Source organism: Myodes glareolus, chromosome 18, assembly GCF_982192425.1.
Source record: "Myodes glareolus chromosome 18, mMyoGla1.1, whole genome shotgun sequence".
Taxonomy (NCBI): domain Eukaryota; kingdom Metazoa; phylum Chordata; class Mammalia; order Rodentia; family Cricetidae; genus Myodes; species Myodes glareolus.
In genome coordinates this window covers 37517488-37539650 of record NC_142043.1, presented here as the reverse complement: position 1 = coordinate 37539650, position 22163 = coordinate 37517488, and positions in this window count along the sequence as shown.

The window sequence follows — 22163 nt, the reverse complement described above, 5'->3', positions numbered from 1 at the left end:
AAAAGACGTACAAGAAAGCCACAGGCCAGCAGCTCTCAGGAAGGGAGGGCTTTAAATCCTGGACCAGTTCATCACAAAATCCATCCCATTACATGGAGGAATAATTGCACTCACACAAGAGGGCTTTCCTCCAGATGTGCAAGACTGGTTCAATATTCAAAGCAGTCATTCAGCCAGGCAGGTGGTGGTGGTGGTGGTGGTGGTGGTGGTGGTGGTGGTGGTGGTGGTGGCAGCGGCACATGCCTTTAATTGAAGCACTTGGGAGGCTGAGGCAGGAAGATTTCTCTGAGTTCAAGGCCAACCAGGTCTACAGAGGTAGTTCCAGGCCAGTCAGGGCAGTCACACAGAATAACCAGTCTCAACAAACTAAAACCAACAACAAAAGCAAAGAAACAACAGAAAAACAGTCATTCAAAAAACTAATATAGAAATATTACATAGTTCCATTGACTGATGCTAAAAACGAATTTGGCAAAAATCCAATACCATCCATAATAAAAATGCCAACACGTTAGGAATAGACAGAATTAACTTTTATAGAAACAAAAGTCACAATTCATAACTCACATAGTAGGGAAATATTGAATACCTCAGCTCTAAAGTCCGGCCCAAGGTAACGTCCACTCTTACCACTGATTCAACGTAGCACTGGGAGCAACGGGGGCAAACTGGAAGACAAAGGGTGTGTGTGTTACAAGTAAAGAAATTAAACTACACTTATAATTGGTATGCTTGAGTCCACAGAAGTTTTCCACATCTTTGATAAAACTTTTAGAACTTAGAAGGGAATTCAGCAATGGCGCAGGTCACAATTAACAGAAGTGAATTGTATTTCTATAAACTAACAACAAAAATGTGCAAGTGGAAATAAAATACATACGTCATTACTAATAATTGTAAAGAAAATGGAGTACCTAGATGTACACTTACCAAAACATACATAGGGTGTCTACACTGAAAAGTATAAAATGTTGATGAAAGATATTTTATAATGTTGTTATATTTATTTTATGTATAAGCATTTTCTCACATGTTTATGTATGTATGTATGCATGTATGTATGTATGTATCACTTGTGTACCTGGTGATTGTGGAGGTCAGAGGAGGGTGTTGCATTCCCTAGAATTGAACTTAAGGACGGTCATAAGCCACGATGTGAGTGCTTGGAACTCAACCTGGGTCTTCTGCAAGACCAGACATTGTCCTTAACCTCTAAGCTGCCTCCCCTTCCCCGAAAAGAAACTCCTGAAAACCCTACATAAATGTGGAATCATGTTCAAGCTGTGCTTTTTGGCTGGAAAACATTATATAGTAAATACGTTAGTTCCCCACAACTTAACCAGTAAATTCAAAAGCAATCACTGTCAAAAATCCAAGCAAGGCTTTTTATAGGCATAGACAACCTTAGTTTAAAATGTATATAGTAAAGCATAGATCCTAGAATGACAAGGAAGAAAGTGAGTCTGAGCTCCACCTATTATAAAGACTTAGAGATAACTGAGGTTCTTGACGGAAGGCTAGGCCATAGATCATGGAACAGTAATACGCTCAGGAACAGACCTACACAAACACACCCACACACCCGAATTTGACATATTTTACAAAGAGAAGTCGGTAGAGGAAGGGCTGTTTCCATCACAGCCAATGATGGAGCAACAGAGCCTCTGACATAGCAGTTCTTTCTTCTAACATTTTTTTTATTTTACATGCCAACCAGAATTTCTCCTCCCTCCTCTCCTTCCATTCCCTCCTCAACCACTACCATCTACCCTCTCCCCATCCACTCACACCTCCATCTCCATTCAGAAAGGTGCAGGCCTCCCATGGGCTTGCACATAACATTGTGATGGAGGAGGGTTATCTGTCTATTGTGTTATTTTCATTGGCCAATAAAGAGATTGCCTTGGCCCTTTGATAGGACAGAAAATTAGGTAGGTGGAGTAAACAGAACAGAATGCTGGGAAGAGGGCAGTGAGGCAGACGCCATGGAGCCAGCCACCAGGTCAGACATGCTGAATCTTTTCTGGTAAGCCACCACCTCATGGTGCTACACAGATTATTAGAAATGGGTTAATATCAAGATATGATAGTTAGTCAGTAACTAACTCTCTAGAGATAATGGGCCAGGCAGTGCTTAAATGGATACAACTTGTGTGTTGTTATTTCTGGGACTAAGCTAGCCATGCGGGAGCCGGGTGAGGCGAAAAGCAGGCCTGCCCGCAGCTCCTTACTACAACATTGCACATCAAGCTCCTCCCCTGTTTAATGGCTGGACAAGGTAATCCAAAGCTGGCACCATAGACAGGTCCTGACCTCACTGCTAAGAGTCTTAAAAACAGACCAAGCTGCACAACTGTTACACATATGCAGAGGTCAGTCCCATGCAGGCTCTGTAACTCTTGGTTGAGTGCATGTGTTCTCGCAAGCTGTCTCTGCGGGTTCCTCCATCATGACCTTGACCACACTGGCTCATACAATCCCTTCTCTGTCTCTTCAGGAGGACGCCCAGAGCTCAACCTAGTGCTTGGTGGCGGATCTCTGCATCTGCTTCCATCTCCGTGATGACAAAAAGGGTAGTCACCAATCTGATTATAGTAGATGGCCAGTTCACCAAATCCACATCTGACAGAGGGCTGATCTCCAAAATATATAAGGAATTCAAAAAACTAGATTTCAAAATACAAATAATCAATTAAAAATGGGGTACATATCTAAACAGAGAATTCTCAACAGAAGAATCTCAAATGGATGAAGTGCACTTAAAGAATTGTTAATATCATTTTTTTAAAAAAGTGTTTTATCGAGCTGTATATTTTTCTCCATTCCCCTCCCTTACTCTTCCCTCCCTCCTACCCTCTCCCATGATCCCATACTCACAATTTACTCAGGAGATCTTGTCTTTTTACACTTCCCATGTAGATTAGATCTATGTAAATCTCTCTGAGGGTCCTCATTGTTGTCTAGGTTCTCTGGGATTATGAATTGTAAGCTGGATTTACATTGCTTTATGCCAAAAAGCTACTTATGAGTGAGTACATATGATATTTGTCTTTCTCAGTCTGGGTTACCTCACTCAATATGATGTTTTCTAGATCCATACATTTGCCCGCAAATTTTAAGATATCATTATTTTTTTCTGCTGTGTAGTACTCTGTTATGTAAATATACCACATTTTCCTTATCCATTCTTCAGTCGAGGGGCATTTAGGTTGTTTCTAGGTTCTGGCTATAACTAACAATGCTGTTATGAACATAGTTGAGCACATGTCCTTGTGGTACGATTGAGCATCCTTCGGGTAGATACCAAAAGTGGTATTGCTGGGTCTTGAAGAAGGTTGTTTTCTAATTGTCTGAGAAATCGCCACACTGACATCCAGAGGGACTGCACCAGCTTGCACTCCCATCAGCAATGCAGGAGTGTTCCCTTTTCCCCACAACCTCTCCAGCATAAGTTGTCATCAGTGTTTTTGATCTTGGCCATTCTTAAAGATATAAGATGGAACCTCAGAGTTGTTTTGATTTGTATTTCTCTGATGGCTACCGATGGTTGATCATTTCCTTAAGTGTCTTTCAGCCACTTTAGATTCCTCTGTTGAGAGTTCTCTGTTTCGGTCTGTACTCCATTTTTTTATTGGATTATGTGTTCTTTTGTTGACCAATTTTTTGAGTTCTTTGTATATTTTGGAGATTAGACCTCTTTCTGATGTGGGGGTTGGTGAAGATCTTTTCCCATTCTGTAGGCTGTCGTTTTGTCTTGTAAATCATGTTCTTTTCTTTACAGAAGCTTCTCAGTTTCAGAAGGTCCCATTTATTAATTGTTTCTCTCAGTGTCTGTGCTGCTGGGGTTATATTTAGGAGGTGACCTCCTGTGCCAATGCATTCAAGTGTACTTCCCACTTTCTCTTGTATGAGGTTCAATGTGGTTGGCTTTATGTTGAGGTCTCTGGTGCATTTGGACTTGAGTTTTGTGCATGGCAATAGTTATGAACCTATTTTCCTTCTTCTACATGTTGATATCCAGTTATGCCAACACCATTTGTTAAACATGCTTTCTTTTTTCCATTTTATATTTTTACCTTCTTTGTCAAAAAATCAGGGTGTCGGGGATGTGTGGGTTGATATCTGGGTTTTTGATTCAGTTCCATTGATCATCCTGTCTGTTCCTATGCCAATACCAGGCTGTTTTCAGTACTGTAGCTCTGTAGTAGAGTTTGAAGTCAGTGATTGTGATGCCTCCAGAACTTCATTTATTGTACAGGATTGTTTTGGCTATCCTTAGTTTTTTGATTTTCCATATGAATTTGAGTATTGTTCTTTCAAGGTCTATGAAAAATTTTTCCAGGATTTTGATGGGCATTGCATTCAATCTGTAGATTGCTTTTGGTAAAACTGCTATTTCTACTATGTTAATTCTACCTATCCAAAAGCATAGGCGATCTTTCCATTTTCTGATGTCTTCTTCAATTTCTTTCTTCAAAGATTTAAAGTTCTTGTCATATAGCTCTTCCACTTGTTTGGTTAGAGTTACTCTGAGATATTTTATACTATTAGTGGCTATTGTGAAGGATGATGTTTCTCTGATTTCTTTCTCAGCCTATTTATCATTTGTGTAAAGGAGGGTTACTGATTTTTTTGAGTTAATCTTGTATCCTGCTACATTACTGAAGGTGTTTTATGAGTTGTAGAAGTAGAAGTTCCTTGGTAGAATTTTTGCAGTCACTTATGCAAACTATCACATCATCAACAAATAATGAGAGATTGACTTCTTATTTTCTGACTTTTATCCCCGTGATCTCCTTTTGTTGTCTTATTGCTCTAGCTAGAACCTCAAGAACTATATTGAATAGATATGGGGAGAGTGGACAACCTTGTCTGGTTCCTAATTTCAGTGGGATCATTGTGAGTTTCTCTCCATTTAGTTTGATGTTATCTGTTGCCTTGCTGTATATTGCCTTTATTATGCTTAGGTATATCCTTGTATCCCTGCTCTCTAAGACCTTTATCATGAAGGACTGTGGTGTGAGACCTTGGTCTGTATTCTGTCAATTATATTTTAAATAAACGCTGATTGGTCAGTAGCCAGGCAGGAAGTATAGATGGAACAACCAGACAGGAAGTAGAGATGGGTCAATAAGAACAGGAGAATTCTGGGAAGGAGGAAGCCCATTCCTCTGAAGTCCTGACCCCATCACAGAAGAAGCAAGATGTGACTGCCCTGCTAAATAAGGTACTGAACCACATGGCTAACACAGATAAGAATAATGGGTTAATATAAGTTATAAGAGGTTATAAAAAGCCTGAGCTAATGGAGCAATTAGTTTACAGTTAATGTAGACCTCTGTGTGATTTCTTGGGATCTAACAACTGCAGGAACCAGGCAGGACAGGAACCTCAGTCAACAGGAATGTTGTATTTTGTTGAAGGCTTTTTCAGTATCTAATAGAATGATCACGTGATTTTTTTTTCAGTTTTTTTTATATGGTGAATTATATTGACAGATTTTTACATGCTGAACCATCCCTGCATCTCTGGGATGAAGCTGATGTGATCATGGTGGATGATTGAATGATTTTTCTGATGTGTTTTGGATTAAGTTTGCCAGTATTTTATTGAGTATTTTTGCATCAATGTTCGTGAGTGAAATTGATTCTATAATTCCTATATTTCTCTTTCTTAGTAATGTCTTTATGTTGTTTGAGTATCAGTGTAATTGTAGTCTTATAAAAAGAGTTTGGCAATGTTCCTTTTGTTTCTCTTGTGTGGAATAATTTGAGGAGTATTAATATTAGTTCTTCTTTGAAAGTCTTGTAGAATTCTGAGCTGAAACCATCCGGTCCTGGGCTTTTTTTTTTTTTTTTGGTTGGGAGACTTTTGATGACTGTTTCTATTTCTTCAGCAGTTATAGGTCTATTTAATTTGCTTATCTGGTCTTGACTTAATTTTAGTAAGTAATATTTATCCAGAAAGTTGTCCATTTCCTTTAAGTTTTCTAATTTTGTGAAGTACAGGTTTTTGAAATATAACCTAATGATTCTCTGGATTGCCCCATGTCTACTGTTATGTCCCCCTTTCGTTTCTCATTTCGTTAGCTTGGATAAAGATTTGCTTATTTTGTTCATTTTTCGAAGAACCAACTCTTTGTCTTTTTATTGTATTGTTGTCTTCGTTTTTCAGCTCTCAATTTGATTATTTTCTGTTGCGTAGTCCTCCTGTGTGAGTTTGCTTCTTTTTGTTCTAGAGTTTCAAGTGTTCTGTTAACTCACTAGTGTGAAATTTTTTCCAGCTTTGTTATGTAAGCATTTAGGGCTATGAACGTTTCCCTTAACACTGCTTTCATTGTGTCCCACGAATTTTGATAGATTGTGTGATCAATTTCATTGAATTTAAGGAAGTCTTTAATTTCACATTTATTTCTTCTTTCACCCACTGATGATTCAGGAGAGCATTGTTTAATTTCCATGTGTTTAAGAACTTTCTGGAATTAATGTTGCTATTGAACTCTAATTTTAAGCCATGGTGATCCAATAAGATACATGGGGCTATTTCAGTTTTTTGTATCTGTTGAGGTTTGTTTTGTTACCTAGTATGTGGTCAATTTTTAAGAAGGTTTCATGAGTTGCTGAGAAGAAGATGTATTATTTTATGTTTGGATGAAATGTTCTATAGATGTCGGTTAGGCCCATTTGAGTCATAACATCTGTTAGTTCCCTTATTTCTCTATTAATTTTCTGTCTGACTGACCTGTCCAGTGGTGAGAGTGGAGTGTTGAAGTCTCCTAACATTAGTGTATGGGGTTAATGTATGATTTAAGCTTTAGAAGTGTTCCTTTTACATATGAAGGTGCCCTTGTATTCGGGCATAGAAGTTCAATATTGAGATTTCCTCTTGATGGGAGAGAGGGGCAGAGACAAGGGGAAGAGTGAAACAGAGAGAAGAGGAAGGAGAGAGTTAAACTCATTGCCAGTCTTACTGCTTCAGAGTCTCCGTAAAAACACCTGCGTGTGTATGAAGATGTTTCTGGAACACTTTAACTGAGTCAGGAAGACTCACCCTGAATGTGAGCAACACCATCCATGGCTGGGATCCAGGACTGAATGAGAAAGGAAAGTGAGCTGAGCATCAGCGATCATCTCTCTCTGTTTCCCGACTGCAGCTGCCGTGTGACCAGATGCCCCTGCTTCTGCTGCAACGTGACCTGCTTCCCAACTGCAGCTGAAATGTGACCTGCCACCCCTGCTTCTACTGCAGTGTGACCTGCCACCCCCTGCTTCTGCTGCAGTGTGACCTGCCACTCCTAGCTTCTGCTGCAGTGTAACCTGCCACATCTAATTCTGCAGCAGTGTGACCTGCCAATCCCTGCTTCTGCTGCAGTGTGACCTGCCAGCCCTGCTTCTGCTGCAGTGTGACCTACCGCCCCTAGCTTCTGCTGCAGTGTGACTTGCCACCCCCAGCTGCTGCTGCAGTGTGACCTGCCACCCCCAGCTTCTGCAACAGTGTGACCTGCCGCCCCTAGCTTCTGCTGCAATGTGACCTGCTGACCCCTGGTTCTGCTACAGTGTGACCTGCCGCCCCCAGCTGCTGCTTCAGTGTGACCTGCCACCCCTAGCTTCTGCAGCAGTGTGACCTGCCACCCCAGCTTCTGCTGCAGTGTGACCTGCCACCCCTGCTTCTGCTGCAGTGTGACCTGCCGCCCCAGCTTCTGCTGCAGTGTGACCTGCTGCCCCTAGCTTCTGCTGCAGTGTGAGCTGATGCCCCAACTTCTGCTGCAGTGTGACCTGCCACCCCCAGCTTCTGCTGCAGTGTGACCTGCCACCCCAGCTTCTGCTGCAGTGTGAGCTGCCACCTCTGATTCTGCTGCCAGGCCTTCCCCATTGTAATAGACTCTAATCACTGAGGTGTAATGAATGTGTCCCTCCCAAGCTGCTTTTGCCAGGTATTTTGTCATAATGATGATGAAAAAAGTAAGAGGGGGGAAGACCCACTAACCCTTTGTCCCCTAAAACATACCAGCAATGCCCTCACTTCCTCCCACTGGGCCACACATCCAGAGGTTACATATCTCACAAGGATGTCACAGGCTAGAGGCCAGATCTTTAACACATGAACCTTTGGGAGATGTGTTAGTTCTAAACCATAACACCATGTAAAGAGTTCTTAGACTTAATGCCAAAAACACTGTCTATGGTAGAAAAAAAAATGACAAGTCTGATTTTATCTAAAGTAAAAATTTACTGTGTATGTAAAAGACTTATCATAAGAGGATTTTTTTAAAAAAAAAGTTGCAAACTAGGAGAAAATATTTGCAAATCACATGTTCAACAAAGGATTAGTATCTAGAACACACACACACACACACACACATATATATATATATATCATAAAATTTTACAGCAACAGAAAAAGCAATTAGGAAAGGACAGAGATGTACAGATGACAAATAAACAGGAGGAAGAGGGCCTGCAAAGTTTGAACTAAAACTTCTAGCAGTGATTCACTCAAGTCGGCATCTTTGACAACACTAAAAATTTGCTAGGGTGAGGGGGAAGCGGCTCCCCAGTGAGCTGCTGGGAGAAGAGTGAGCTGGAGCAGCCACGGTGAACGGCAGGGCAGTGGGCTAGGTGTGCAGCTACCGTGACTCTGCACTGCCATTGCACACTCAGCTTTCAGCCTGCAGAAGCGGACATTTGTGTTTGCACAGAAACCTGCATGAGCAAGCGTAATTAGACTAGTTTTGTTTGCCATGGTCCCAAGCAGGATGGCCTTCAACAGGTTAAACAAACTTGTGTTTCTGCCACGTCCCACGGAATGATGCTGATATGGAGACAAGTGACCTGAGCGCAGGACTTAGGTGAACCTCCATGACTTGCTGGGTGAAGGAAAGCACCTGCAGATGGCTACAGACCCTCTGGTGCCAGTTACAAGACATCCTGAAATGACATGCTAGGAGAAATGGAGGACAAATGAGTAGATTTCGGATGGATGCTCGAAGCAGGAGGGAGGCAGGGGTAGCTATGGAAGGACAACATGAGAGCAAACACAACCTTTCAAAACAATTCAGAGTCTTGGCTGTGGTGGACTTAACCCTCCTGGAAGGATGAAGATGAGAGAGGATGTGTGCTCACACACAACAGAAGTTTGAGTTTCAGTGGGCTCTAAGGATGCCACTACCCTAGAGGTAATGATTTGGGTTAGCCTTTGGCTTCACTGGGAAAGCTGGGAAGAGTGGGTACGAGAGTTCCACGGAACTAATAATCTACTCATGGTGAAGACTAGGACATCTTCCCACTTCTCCTGTGACACGTGGCACTGGCCCTTTCCTCTCAGGAATTCCCAGCTAAGGCTGAGCATTGCCCACTGCCACTGATAAAGTAGATGTGAAAGAATAGCGGGGGGTTTTGTAAAATTCCTGGAAGAGTTTCTGTTATTTTTGTGTTTACCTTTTCCAATAACAATTTTCTATGTGACAACATTGTAGTATCCTCTCTATACGTGCTTCACACAAACACACACACACACACACACACACACACACACACACACCATGCACACCTGCGGTGCTACTGCACTATTGCCATGGTACCACAGAACTCTCAAATGATAGTTCTCATGGCAACCGTCAGAGCCGCTTCTCATGAGTACTTGTAAAATCTCTGAGCATGATTCATATTCTGATCCAACTTCTGCCAGGGAGCCCTTTCTTCTTGTGTTTTTTCTTTTAGCTTATTCTCAAACATGTTGTGGTTATAATTTGACAAATGGTCAATGCTATTTTGTCTGAAAAGTCCCTATACAGGGTCCACCTATGACTCTAGGTGAGAAATAAATGTATTCAATTCAATTCAACAGATGATGAGCATTTTCTATAGAGAAGGTTTTAAATGGGTTTCTAGAGAAACAAAGATGAATAGCTCGTGGTTGCTACTCTCTTGTAGATAATGGCATTTAGAGTCTTCATGTCAATGCTGTAGCAAAAGTCAACTTTGGTGTGTACCATTAGTCAGTACAGAAGTGGTAATTTAGGAGTGTGAAGGAGACTTTCTAGCCGGAAGACACCCTAGTGGAGAGACAGAAGGGTTTTTGAAAGAGTTATGAGTGCAATTGCTAAGAGTATGCTGGGCCTGCCTGCATCCAGTCTAAATCCCACCTTCACCATTTGCCAGCAAGTGATATCAGGTTAGCTCCTCATCTTAAGAATCAGAAAATATTGTCAACCACTAAGTGACCTACTTCGCACAAAGCCTGGAGCATAGTACTTTGTGGATGTTGAGTAACTATTATTTGAGTTGGCATAACTTTTTTTAAAGATAAATAAGCCATGAGGTCTCTTACTGAATCATCTTCAGTCTCACAGATGTGGGAGGTACATATTTAGAGGGCTCTTTGGATATTGGGATGAGTGCCTTAAGAGACCAGAGGGAAGTCTGGACCTGTCTTGGACCGTTTTCTGTTGTATGATAAAATACCAGGGACTTATTTAGTTCACTGGACTGAAGGAACTAGGGCTCGAGAACTTGGGAAAGATATTGTGGCTGTAGTGAGGCCTTCACAATGATGGGAAATTGTGAGAAAGTAATGTGATCCAGGGGAGATGCCAGGCTTCCTTACAATCACATTGTCTCAAAATAACCAATCCCTATGATGCCCTCTTTAATCTCCTCTGAGGTTGGTGTTCCATGGCCTAATTACCTTCTACTCTGCCCTACCCCTCAAGGTTCTACAGCCTCCACACTGCCACTGTGAAGACCAAGCAACCAACACATGAACCACTGAGGACAAACCATGTCCTAGTGACCTTACACAAGAGACTACAGGAAACCACCACAGGTACCTCTAGGTTCTTATAATGCCTTCCACTGATGCTTAGGGCAGATTTCATTTACACCGTGGCTAGCCAAGTACTAAAGAGATGTGTGCTGAACATACTAACAACCTCAGTTGACTGCACCATGTTCATCTCTGGTAACTAGCCCATGGCCATACTCTGTGTACACTACAGAAAAAGACCTTGTATAGAACAATATTCCCCCTACCTCCCATGAACCCCACCTCACCCCTGTTCTGAGAAAAGACCTACAAGAACTCCATCAACATCATAGCCCCTTCGTGTACACACATTCTCTGATGACTTCTGATCCCCTTGGGGTATTTCTTATCTCCTGCAACTTCCCCCGTTTCCTGTAAGGTTCCTATGGGGTTCTGGGAAGCAGAGAGATTGCATCTTATACCTCAATGCACCCTTTCCTGCCTGACTAAGCTGAGTCAGTTCTGTGATGCAGAAATGTGCCTTCCGGGATCCTGTGGTCCAGACAGTTTCTTAGATACAAACCAGTTTTGTGCCCAGTAGCCCCAGCTTTGTTCTTGGAGCGTGGTAGAATGTGTTATGTTTGGCTCTGGTGTCCATCACTTGTACTTTACCCAGAGAACATTTGAGTAGGAAATAAATCATAGTTTAACATGGCGGAAAACGTTTAGACTTGTGAGTGTGAAGTCCCGGAACGTTTTCTGAACATAATAAGAAGAAGCTGTCTTGTTTCTCATGAGTAAGAATGGAGTGGGCCTGGCGTGCCATTGATACTTCCTGGACTACTGCCACCTTCCAGGAAACCTGGTTAGCAGTAAGGTACAGGGTCTGGGGCCTCTGCGCAGCCTGCCCATCCCTGCTGGCTGTGGAAGGCAGCTGTAAGTAAAGCAGGTGCCATTCTGAGTAAATAGTACTCATTTTTACAGACTGAATCTAGAAAGAGGGGGAAGTCATTTAAATAGTAGGGCAGAAGAGAAGGGTAATTTATCGGATAGAGTTATCAGAAACCTGCCAAAGAGGCACAGGCCCAGGGGTGAGGAGTGAATCTGGGGGCAGGACTTCCCAGAGTGGGGGATCTGAGCACTGGGTGGGCCATCTCTGTTTCTCCCAGCCGGTTACAGTATGCATCTGTCCTTAGGGTCAGGATAGTTAGAACCAAGTCAGTTGTGACATTTGGGGCTCTCATTTCAGAGCCAACATCATATGGGAAGAGAACCCAGAGACCCATTCTACCCCAAACCCATTTTCCACTCTCTGGGGGTGTGTTTCCCACAGCACCAGCTTCGAGACCTGGAGCAAGCGTTTGACAGGACAGTCCTAGTTTGTAGACAATGGATTCCTTCCCACGTAGTCAAAGTTCCCAGATCTACCATCTTGATTCTGATCAAAAAGCAGAACATGAGGGTCGAAATTCCTGGCAGCCTTGGCGTAGGAGAGACGGCTACCTTGCCTAAGCAGACTTGGGGCCGGATATCTCCAGCCCTCCTTAGCTTTCTGTTGGTGACACCACCCAAGAGTCCATATTTTTCTGAGGGACGAGCTCTCTAGCTTCTGGGGATGCTGCCAATCTTTCTCACCCTGTCATGAAAAAAAAAATCCTCCAAACTGTTTACATTATTCTAGCCTGAACTCCATTCTGGATCCTTCACATGAATTTTCTGTTAAAAAAAAATAAATCCAACCTCCTGGCGTTGAACAAACATTAACTAGATAAAGATTATTCTCGTCCTGTCCTCTCATTGCTCAGACTAAGGCCATGCTTGAGGAACTAAAGGGCTCCTTAGTGACCAGGATGGCAGGAGTCCTGCAGGACAGACTGCCAGTGTGGCCGAGCCTGAGGGACCAATGTGAGGGAGCAGCGTGGAGTCCTCTGCAAGGGCAGAAATGGGACAACAGGTGTCCCTGGGGACTAGGGAATAAATGTCAGCGTCACCCACATGGCTCCAGGGCCCATCCACAGGCCCCTGTATTCAGCCTCTACATAGAAAAACAGTACAAAGCCATAGGCGGGGAAGCCTCACTCCAGAAAGTATGGAAAGAAAAAAGAGATTGAAGGTTGAATCCACTGTGGGGCGATCAGAGCATGCAAGCCCCACCCTACCCTGAAGCTTCAGCATGACAGACAGCAATACATGGAACCTTCCACCTAAGGGTACTGGAGGCTGGATGCTTAGGGTCCTGCCAGGGACTCAGGTGGGGGCAACTCTTACCCTGAGCTGCCAAGTTTCTTTACCACCCTGCACGGCTATGCTTCCCATGATCCATCTTGTTCTTTGCTAAGTTCTCAAGCCATGTGCATATAGCCTACAGGCACGAGGGGGAAAATGCCTCATATTTGAGCTCCTCATTGCTCGGAATGCATCCACTGTTCGTTGCTTCTATTCGCTGCAGCTGTTCACAGTTGCAGTGAGCAGATGTCCACAATTGCAGTGTAGAGACTCTCCTGGCTTGTCGCACCCTCTGCCTGCATCTTCACCTATAGTTAGCTTACTCTCATTCTGAGGGGCTCTCTTGTCCCCAGAATGCAGGTTCTTCATATCTGGCTCCTCTTCCAGGGACTCTGCCAGCACTGCCCTGGCTCCAGAAGGGCTGCCCCTTGCTGGCATCAGACCAACTGCCTTTGTACACAGGTTTGCACGGGTGACCCACTGACCTACTTTTCGGTGCTGCCTGGCATAACTCAGCATCTTTGCAAGGCAAGTGCCCTCCTCCTCGGATCTCTGATCTTTAGATTGAGTGACAGGAAACATGAGGGTGATGGCCCGGAACATAAGAACATAGTATATTAACAGTCGTCAGACTGGCTCTGTTTAATTGCACCAACGTCATTCACTGTGAGAAGCGTGATAGATTTATCTTTATCTCTCTCAGCTTATAGCTCTTCCTTCTTTCACACCTGCCCTTATTTTGTTTTCATAATTAAAGAAAAACAAACTGGTTCATTGACTCTGAGACTTTGAACTTGGCAGAGATCGATTGATTGATTGTGTGTGTGTGTGTTTCATTCACAGGGTTGGGCTATCTGGATTGAATGGGTCATTCAAACTGAATGAAATTTCCAGAATGTCTTGAGTCATCTACACACAACAGAGCCTGAAATGGCCCAGGAGGAGGGAAAAAAATGCTGCTTGACAAAATAACAATACAGACAAAACCAAATCGATGCGGCAGTCCGAGGCAAAGTCCCGGCGGTGCGTGCTCTTTACACCTTCACAGAGGGCTGCAATTATGGAATTGCTCTCTCTGCTGTATGAGTGGGTCTCCAAGAAGGGGACGACCACCAGGAAGCAAGATGACGCATGAGCTGATAGAGTTGTGCTGAGGAACTGGCACACACTTAGGCGTGGTCCGGGAGGCGGGAGGGAAGGAAGGCCCCTGTTGATAGAAGGACGCATTTCCAAGGGGCAGGCAGAAGGACAGCGCATTGGTGTCTTCTCCTGCAGTAGCGTCTTTGCTGTCAGTGTGATCAACCAGTCTGACCAAAACAGCTTTCACTTTAAGGAGGAAGAGGTTCTCTTGCCTCAGGGCTCCAAAGGGATAGGCAGAGTCCGTCACGCTAGAAGCAGGCTGATCACATTTCATCTGAACACATGAAGCAAAGAGCAGAAAGTCAGGCAGGACTTAAAAAAAAATAATCCTTGGAGCCAGAGGGGTCATGGACACCACAGGAAGGCTCACACAACCAACTAACCTGGTCAAATAGGCCCTCACAGAAAGGGATCCGGCAGCCAGGGAGCCTGAGAGTGACCTAGGCAGTCTGCATAGGTTACAGTTGTGCAGCTTGGTCCTCTTGTGTGATTCCTAACAGCAGGAACAGGGGCTGTCTCCCACTCTTTTACTGGCTTTTGTTACCCTACTTCTCTTACTGGGTTACCTTGCCCAGACTTAATACATAAGCTGGTGCTTAGTCTTACTGCAACCTGAGTTGGCCATGTTCTTTTGATACTCATGTGAGGCCTGCTTTACATAAATGGAGTCTATAAAGGAGGGGACTGGGGAGTTGGGGGGGGGCATAAGGGAGAGGAACTGTGAGGGGAGGATGAGGGGGAGCTGCAGCCAGGATGTAAAATAAACAGATGAATTTTTTTAAAAAAAAAAAAGCCTTCATAGCCCCACCTCCAGAACATACTTCCTCCAGCAAGCTTCTACTTCCTAAAGGCTCCACGACCTCCCCAAACAGCGCCACCTAGTGGAAATCAAGTCTTCAGATACATGAGTCCATGAGGGACATTTCTCATTCAAACCACATCTCTGGAGGAGAGACGGAAAAGAGAAGAGTAAGTGAGGAGAAAGCCCTTTCCCCGCCGGAAACACTGCTGGAAAAATGTGAGCAAACATCTGTTAACTCATATAGTGCACTGACACAGACCAGAGACACCATTCTAGTCACAACCAGCTTCCTGACCCAATGAGTGATTGGAGCTGCTCTTAGGAATATTGGTGAAGCGTTACTTACTGGGACATGGGTAACTCAAAGGCACCTGAAGGTCCACTGCAACACAGCTGATTAGCTCAATAAACCTGCACCCCAAAACCCCTGCAAGTGTCTAGGGGTAGGATAGGGTAGGCACCTCTCCCAGAAACTGTCCACTGATTTTATAATGCTAGGGAGGGGCCTTGAAAATTTTTTTGAGATTCCTGGGCCTCCTAAGTTGTGTAAGTCCACCAATTCCCTCCAGGAAGGAATATTTTAATTCATAGAAAATAACTACACGAGACCCTTCTTTCTTTTCTCTTCTTTTTTTTTAAAGATTTATTTAGTTTTTATGTATTCAGTGTTTTGCCTGCACGTATGTCTGCACAGCAGAAAAGGGCACTAGATCTCATTACAGATGGTTGTGAGCCACCATGCGGTTGCTGGGACTTGAACTCAGGACCCAGAAGAGCAGTCAATGTTTTTAACTTCTGAGCCATCTCTCCAGCCCCCATAAAACCCTTCTTTTAATGTACTACTATTTTCCAGTTACACCAATAATGTAGACACTGACTTCACCCCATTCCTTAATCCCAGTTTCAACTCTTCCTGGTCCCATCTAGAACTCTTAGGCATCACTTGCACTGTGTCTTCCCCACAAATCCAGGCTGGAGCATTCATTGGCATGGCTCTCTTCTGTCTCCTGGAGCTGTTTGCCTTGACTTTCAGCCTCTCTCTCTCTGTCTCTCTCTCTGTCTCTCTCTCTGTCTCTCTCTCTCTCTCTCTCTCTTTTTCTTCCTCCCATGCTGGGCCTTCCTCCTATGAGTGGCCTCCGGATAAGGACAGTCCCTGTTCTTTCTGGTACATTCCCCACCCCTCCTTGGTTCTTCCAGTGCTATGACCGTACGGTATTTATAAGATGGCAGTAATTAACATGCTCCTCTAGGATGACACCTCAGACTAGCCCTGAAAAGCCATACAGACTGATCTAGAGCAGAGGCCTTGACTTCATCCCTACCATATCTGCTTTTCTCCTCGTTTCTCCATCTCTTTGGCTCCCCTCTGTTCTGTCACCATCTGCATCATCAACAGTTCCGGGAAGCCCGACCTTCACAGCCCACCCAGAATCTGCTGGCTTCTCTGCAGAGCAGTCACCCACCTTGAACACCTTATCTAAGTCATTCCCACGGCCTACTAAATGGGTTCTCAGTAAAAATGAAAAGCAATCACCTCCTGTCATTGCTCTTGGCGACCTGCCTCGCTCAGTACAAATCTCAGTGGCCCTTTGTTGCTCTCAGCCTTCTTTTAGACCCCGTTTCTTGTTATGACTTTAGAGGGGTAGACTCACAGAGCAAGTGCTATGTTTTGTTCATGGACGCATCCCATTGTGTGCAATATCTGTGTTCTCTTTGCTCCCTCCCCGATATCAGCCCTTTTCTTATCACTACTGGAATAGACTAGTTGAGCTTTGGCTCACAGGAGGGATCCAAGGGCTTCACCTGGTGATAGCTCTCTTTCTGGTAAAGTTTCAGCATGGTTCAGAATGTATGTGCATCTCCTCTGGTCTTTCTTCCTTGGATTAAGTTTCTGCCCTCCTAATATATTCACAACCACACCTCACCTGAACTACTCTTGTGGCCTACTAATCCCACAATGAAAATTAAACTTCAACATGAGATGTTGAGACAAGCCACAGTACACACACACACACACACACACACACACACACACACACTTTGGGAAGCTGCCAAAGTATGGGGCTGCCTGGGTATGTAAGTGCTCAGTTCAGATGAGGAAAGTGAGGTGCGGAATAACTAATATGCTCCCTCCAGAATATAGAAAATAAAAGGGTCTTTTTGTAGCTTGTTTGTCACTGAATCTGTGAAGGCTCATGCATTTGAACACTTGGTTGCCACTTGGTGGCATTGTTTGTGTGTTGGGGGGTGGAGGGAATCATGGGACGTTTAGGAAATGGAAGCTTGCTGGAGGAAGCACACTACTGCGTATGGCTTCTGAGGGTTAATTATCTCACCTGCTTTCTGTTTCTGCTCTTTGCTTCATATGTCCGGATGAATGTGATCATTCCACTTCTAGCACAATGGACTCTATCTCTCCCTCTGGAACGGTAAGCCAAAATACCAATCTATCCCTCGCTGTGCTGGATTCACAACACAGCATTATCTTTTCCAGATAATCAATACAGTTCTTCAAACTGCCCACTCTACCCTTTCAGGTAGCAAAACCACTCGCTGTTAAGAAAGCACCCACACACACATGACCTTGGACTGGAAAAACAATCACAATCCTTATCCCCCATCCTTCTAAAAGTTATAAATTAGTGGATCGGGTTGCCTCTTTAAGCTAGCTCAGACCATCCGCTATCCTGACCCTCCAACTCCCAGCCAGGCAAAGACACAAATATGTCTCTTCCAAACTTAGAAGAAACTAGCTGTAAGCCCAGAGGTGACGAGGAGACGTGACTCAGAGGAAATCCACTCCTGCTTCCTGATAATCCCTGAAAGCCTCAGAACTTGCACCCACTTTGTCTGCTTCCAACTATGTACCCAAGGGGTTCTGACTCCTTCTAAGTAGCAGAAGTGCCTTTTACTGCAGAGGGACATAAAGTAGCACTTGTTTTGCTTTGAAAGATGAGATGACCATGATGAAAAAGTCTTCAAGAGTATCTGAGTCTTTAAGATACAAAATAACAACTCTGAAAACTCTCAGGAAGAACCATGCCTGCCTGATCCCTGCCACAGCTGATGGGAAAGGCAGCTGTGTGGCTTAGGGTTGCTGTCCAAGTCTTCTACAGGTTTCCCAGGTTCCCACTCTAACAACTGAGCCTCTCAAGGCAACAGGAAGGAGCTGTGCTGTTTAGGGAGAACCAGCCTGTGTTCCAGGTAGAGCAGTGGTTCTCAGCCTTCCTAATGCTGAGATCCTTTAATACAGTTCCTCAGGTTGTGATGACCCCCAACCATAAAAATATTTTATTACTATGTCATAATTATAATTTTGCTACTGTTATGAATTGTGATGTAAATATCTGATATGTGTCCCCCAAAAGAGTCTTGTCCTTCAGATTGAGAATCGCTGAAGTAGAATCAAGTCTCTGGTCTTCCTGGGTCTTAATGAGTTGGTCATACCACAGGTCATTGTAGAAGGACACCCTGTCCAGCCACCCCCTTGCCAGCAATCCAGGGTGCTGACAATGACTGAGGTATGGATGATATATGTTCCTCAAGCTCAAGTATCTGCGAGTGATTTCTTTTTCTTTTCTTTTTTAAATTGATTTTATTGAGCTCTACATTTTTCTCTGCTCCCCTCCCTTCCTTTCCTCTCCCCTTCAACCCTCTCCCAAAGTCCCCATTCTCCCAATTTACTCAGGAGATCTTGTCTGTTTCTACTTCCCATGTAGATTAGATCCATGTATGTCTCTCTTAGGGTCCTCATTGTTGTCTAGGTTCTCCAGGGTTGTGAATCATAGGCTTTGCTTTATGTCTAAAAATCACATATGATATTTATCTTTCTGAGTCTGGGTTATCTCGCTCAATATGATGTTTTCTGGATCCATCCATTCACCTGCAAATTTCAGGATGTCATATTTTTCTCTGCTGTGTAGTACTCCACTGTGAGTCTGTGTGTGATCTCTTGGCGGTGATGTCTCTGCTGCTTCAGCATGGGAGATGGAGAGGGCGGTAAAACTGGAAGACCTGTACTGATTATCTGTGGGAGGTCGTGTTGCACTGGGAATCCAGCACAGCAGGAGGAAGGCACAGACTCAGACCCAGTAGAGCTAAGTAGGGACCTAAACTTCATTCTCATCATCTTTGCTCTAGAGAGGGTTTCTTAATTGCTCCATGCATCAGTTTTTTTTTTTTTTGGCTGGAAAAACGTCAGGAAGAAGATGTGATGGTGATCCTCCTCCTCCAGATTCGTGTATTGAAACTAGCTCCACGAGATGATGCTCACGGGGGGCAGAGCTCCATGGATGGGATTGGTGCCTTCATAAAGGGACCTCAGGGGCATCCATGGACCTCTCTAGCTAATATGAGTACAGGCAGAAGGCCTTCTTTGAGCCAGGATATAGAATCACACTTAGCTAGCAGCTCTTCTGCTGTTTTGAACTTTCCAGGTTCTAGAACTAAGTTTCTAAAGCACAAATGGAGAACATATTCTTATGGCATCCTGGGCTGACTACTGCAGATAGCACTTCTCAGGGGAGGAAGTGGCCGGCTCTTTTCCCTTCTCCATAAGTAGAATTATGGCCTGCCGGGTACCATCTGTCTATGTTCCGCTCCCCAGACTCTCCCGCAGTGGAGATGTAATTAGCCCTGAACACAAGAGCAAATCAGTTGTGTTCCCAGGCTATGCTTGATTTTCTTTAAAAAAAAATTTTTTGGAGATTTATTTATGCTGCTTTTCATGTATGAGTGTTCGCCTGCATATATGTACATGTGCCATATGTGTGCTTAATACCAGGGTGGGGGTGGCCAAAGAGGGTCTCAGATCTCCTGGAATCGGAGGGACAGTTGTGAAGCAGTACACAGGTGCTGGGATCCTAACATAGGTCCTCTGGGAGGAGTCTGCGCTCTCAACCGCCAAGAGTCTCTCTGTGCAGCATCTTAAACCATCTCCTCAGTCATGGTCTCTATTTCTGACGGCTTGAACAGAAGTGGCCAGCGAGAGTTGGACGCCACGTGCAAACAACGGCAGAATAGCTACCAGCCTGACCATGTGGGCTCCCATACTGACTCTCAGATGGCCACTTAGAGAATGGAAATACACAATATAAAAGCACATGGAGTTTGGATTGTGTCCTTAGTTATGAAGGTTTTCATGCTGACTGAAATAGTGCGGCCTGCATCGCAATTTCCCAAGAAGTAATTAGCATCTTATGCCAACAAAGAAGGGAATGGAAGGGTAATTAGCAGGTGACTTTTTCAGTCACCTAGAAATATAAATGCGAAGAAGATAGATGCAACAGCTCTTTCCTAAACTTAATTTTGGTATGTGTTTGTGTTTCCTCCTTTCTCACTATGACAATGACACCTTGGTTAAATGCGTCTTCAGAACGGTCTAGGTGTCTGACCACTGCAGAACACACGGCCCTTACAGCTGTCACTCAGCAATCCATGAGCTTCCCTGGTTGCCTGGTTACAGGAGCAGAGGAGAAGAAGAGCTATAGGGAGAGGTGGGCAGGGAGGAGGCAGCCCCAGAGTTGTATCAGGTGGACTTTAGGAGAGTGGAGATGCCAGAAATCTTTCGTTTCAATCAGCACAGAGGCTTTCCCCAGCTTCACAGCATGATAGCCTATGCAGGGTAGGGTGGGGTTCCCTCGGCTTTCTGCCAACATCGATGAACATGCAATGCCCACAGAAAACCACTAGAGTTATTTTCACTGATCCCTAGACACGAATGAGCAAAACCTGAAATATCTCTTGCTTCCATGGCTGGAAGTAGTGAGTGTCCATTCTCCAGCGGCTGACTGAACTGACACCAGAGGTCTCCTTGATCTAACCAGAGGACATAGGAAGCCTACAGTGCTAAGCTCACCTGCAGTAGCCTGAGGCTGGAGACTACTCACATCATAGAAGCATGTGGGGTCCATCTCTAAATGTTGAGCCAGATAAAGGTCTCTGAGAATTGCTTGACTCCCGGTCTAACAATGGACCCCAGAACTCTATACCACCCTGTCACCTCTAAACCAAATCTAGCGTTATCCATAACATGGATGTTCTACATGTATGGTAAAGGTATGTAGACAGCACATTAGCAGAGGGGTCCCAGGCCTAACCCTGGGGCCAGAGATCTTCATTGTTCCGTTCAGTTCACAGGAAGCACAGCCTTGCTCTAGCATCTTCTCCTTCTCCTACAGAGGAGAACTCTGAGCAAATAGAGAGAAATAAGATAGTAAGGTGCTTAGCATGGAGTCTTCCACAGGACGTGTTGGGTAAATAGGATGATAATACCCGTGACTCCATCTGTGTCAATCTGATTTTCATTGTTGTGACATGTGCCTGAGAGAAAAAATGCAAAAATATAGCAAGATGGATTTGGGTTGAAGGTTTCAGAGTTTGGAGACTGTAGTAAGGCAGAAAATCACGTCATGGGATAGGAAAGGACCAAAGCTACTCACCTCACGGTGGCCAGGAGACAGTGAGAAACAAGAGACCGAGATCCTAGGGTTGTTTTCAACGGTACACCTCCAATCATCTACAGACCTTCCACTAAGGCTCTACCCACTAAGGGTTCTGCCTACTCCCAATAATTCCAAGGGCCAAACCTTTGGCACATAAGCCTTTGGAGAGCATTCTAGATCAGACCATATCACAGGACTCAGGACACTTAGAAGGGTAGGTCTGTAGAGTGTCAGAGACTCCCCAAGTCCAGCCTACACTTACTCTGCCTCTGTTTGTATTCGTTTGTGGGCACCTGTGATTGGAGGTGCCCAGCTCTGGATTAGATGCCTCCTTGGGGCTATTTATTTCCGTCCTCGCCAGAACTCCAGCATGCAGGTGTGTCTGAAAGCAGGTGCTGGCCATCTCCATCTGTACATAGGACCCAGAGGTTTCTGGAATACAGAATGTGCCCTAGCTCAGGGCAGCAATTTCCCCTGCTCCAAGAACAAAGTGAGATCATCTCCTTTGCCAGGGGGGATGAGTGGCCACAGTATTCAGGGCTTTGAGTACTAAGAGAAAATAAAACACCCAGTCAATGTGTTGCCTGGCTTCATCTTAGTGTGTGTGTGTGTGTGTGTGTGTGTGTGTGTGTGTGTGTGTGTGTACATGCATGTGCTTGATGTGAGCTTTCAACTTTTACATAGAAAATCACACAATTTAAGATTTCGTTTTTTCTCTGCAAGAAGAAATCACGGGACTTACAAGGTGTGTGAGTGGCTTAATGAGTAGGGAAGAAGTCAATGCCAGCTTTAGCACTGAACTGAAAGAA